The sequence below is a fragment of the Hibiscus syriacus genome, unplaced genomic scaffold (genome assembly GCF_006381635.1).
Source record: "Hibiscus syriacus cultivar Baekdansim isolate YM2019G1 unplaced genomic scaffold, ASM638163v2 tig00004355_pilon, whole genome shotgun sequence".
In the NCBI taxonomy this organism is placed as follows: domain Eukaryota; kingdom Viridiplantae; phylum Streptophyta; class Magnoliopsida; order Malvales; family Malvaceae; genus Hibiscus; species Hibiscus syriacus.
In genome coordinates this window covers 1,353,117-1,356,287 of record NW_024062011.1, presented here as the reverse complement: position 1 = coordinate 1,356,287, position 3,171 = coordinate 1,353,117, and positions in this window count along the sequence as shown.

Here is a 3,171-nt window from a genome sequence, read left to right as displayed (position 1 = left end):
CCTATTTGGTAATCACCATACATAATTTAAGCAATCATACATCTATGACTACATAACATATAGGTGCATAATAAATGCACTTATCTGGCTTGCCTCACTATCGTATCTAAAATGCAAAGCTGATTACTCAGGTACCTTGCCCTTCGTTTTTCTGGACTCGGGAACTAGTTTTTGAATTACTCAATCACACAATAAAGACATGTACAATATCAATTGTTAGTATATTTCTGAACCATTATACTTAAACAATACTCAAGAGTATTATTATTATACTTTCTATAACAATCTTAACCTATCTTCACATTTCTGGCTCATTAGTATCGATACCCATACCATGGTATCGATACTACTATACTATGGTACTGATACTCTATTACGGTACCGATACCATTTTTGCATTCTGTGATCAATGGTATCGATACCTTCCTCATAGTATCGATACCTTTCTCTCAATATCGATACTGATTGCATCAATATCGATACTACTCAACTGATTCTTTCCAATTTTAAGCCTATATTATTACTACTGTTCTATCAGTATCGATACCCTTACCCAGATTTTCCATTTTTCATCTCGAATCTTACCCAAATTTGGTCAAATTTCCTTATGTTTACCCCCAATAATACTATTAAACTCTTCTCTACATATCCCTACTAAATTTCCTTCATTTAGCTTCTTAAAACATCTAAAAACTCCCAAGAACATTTCATTCTAAAAATCATACCACTGTTTCTAACATGTTTTCATTGACAAGTCAAATATACTAGTAAAACATCAATAAAAACTCATATTCTAACATATTGTTCAAAAACTCATTTTCTTCAATCTCAAATATTTCATACATCTCCTAGTTTTAATCTTATTTAACCCTTCCTTAAGTTTCTACAATACTCAATGTTTCAAGAACAACCCAAAAATCAAGAGGAAGAGCTAGTTAAATTAAGCCTTACCTTGGCTATGGAGGCTTGTCCTTAAACAGGAAAGAAGAATAAATGAGATAACATATTGGCTTTAGTTTCCCTTTTTTCTTTCTTAAACCCCTAATAGGGAATGAATTTGAAATTCATTTGTCCTTAAAGGACCAAAATACCCTCTATATTTATCCATGATTACAAATTGGTCTGAAATAATATTCCAATCATTATTATCTTTTTATCATTATTCAAATAAGCCTTCAAATTTTTAAATCTTTTCAATTAGGTCATAAATCTGATATTTGGGGTATTACACGAAAGGCATCATGACAGGGTCAAGTAGCTGCTCCAAATTTACTACCTTGTCTTGATGCCTTTCGAGTTGCGTGCAAGAAGAATTGTCTTTTAAAGTTATAATTCAATACAATTCAATTGTAAAATTTCCAAAACAGAGATAAAAAAATCCAATTCATTCACGATATATCAGTCCTATAATCAACATGAACTTATTAATAAGAATACGAGCTCATAGGATACCGAAAACCACAGGTCGGATCAATACAATTCCCAATAAACTAGTACCAACAGTCTCTCGGATTGAGCCTGGTGATTTCACTATGTTGATACTCACAACAAATTCCCTAGTTTAAAGAAAAACCAAACAAGAATATAAAAAAAATTAGCCGATGACCATATTTCACTTCTATTCTGATGGATTGAATATATTTCCTAAGGAGTACTAAAAGTCTTGATTAGGAATAAAGAAATAAAATTAGATGGTTTTTGTTCAAAACTAACACTGAATATCCAGATCATTGACATGCAGTTCCGGAAACATAAAAATTTCAACAAAAAACACACAATGCGAGCTGAAAATGGGAAAGTGCGAAAGAGAAAAAACTTACTTCCGGATAGCCCAAAAGAGAAAATAAAATACCTTCTTGCAAGTGAGGGGAGAGGCTACAAAATAAACACAATCGGTGTTGCGTTCCAGCAATTCTTCCTCTATTTTTTCTTTGTAAATAAAAAACTGAAAGACAGAGCACTGCTTGAGTTTACAATTTTACATGGCATAAAATTGAAGAACAAAAACCAAACGAGAGTGCATATGAGCCAAAGAGACTGAGAAGTGAATGCGCTATTTGGGATTTCATTATATTTGATCATCTGTTGGAAAATCTTTTACCACAAGGTTAAACGAAGAAATATTATATGCCATTTATACAAAATAATTCCAGCTTTGTTGGTGACTTTCAACAATGATACTTAGTTCATCTTAGTAGTATTTGTCAACTCTGCATTTCTAACCCTATTTTTTTCTCACAAGCATTTCATCGAACATCTATGCTTCACCTGAGATGACTTATATCTAACATTACACCTTGAATCGGTGATGGTCCTGATAGTCCCTTGGTCGGGTCTTCTCTCAGTGGACCCTTATTCAAGTCAACACCTCCACATAATTCAAAGTTAGATTAGAATTTCCCATGCATCATCGACTGAAAAGTTACGCTAGAATTGAGAAGAGAGAAGCGACAAATGAAATTCGAGATCGAAAAGGAATTTGAGGTTTAGAATGAAATTGAAGACTGTGTTGCAAGTTTTAAAAGTTGGGGGACCTAAATGCAAGCTCCCGAAAAGTTCAGTGACCATATTGCAAACGTACTAACGGCAGTGTAACGGTGTCAAACGGTCGGTTAAGTCGGGGACCATATTGCAAACGGACTAAATGATGGAAAACTGTATTGCAAGTTTTAAAAGTTGAGGGACCTAAATGAAAGCTTTAGAAAAATTCGGTGACAATTACTATACTTTACCTTAAAGTTAATATAGAAGCAGCCTCAATTTGGAGAATAATAATAGTTTGAAAGAACCGGATGGTTTTAGGCCCAATTCATGAAAACTAACTCCAATTAATTGATACGGAATATCATACATGTTACAGAAACAAGTGTTTAAACCATAAAAGAGATCACAAGCTAAGCTTCTCCGGTGGAGGGTCCATTTTATATATATCATATGATTTTTGCAGGATACTAGTTGGTCCCCCTTATAGTTGTTCTGATTGCATGTATACGCTTCATGAAAGCTGCCATGCAGCCCCCCTTAAATATATATTTAGAATCTATCAAATTTCGTCGACATTGAATTGAATATTTTTACTTATCATTCGTCTCTTTTGTAAAATGAGTTATTGCTTAATTCAATAACTTCAGAAATGGCAACGGCATGTTTTACTCCCACCTTTTTATTCGA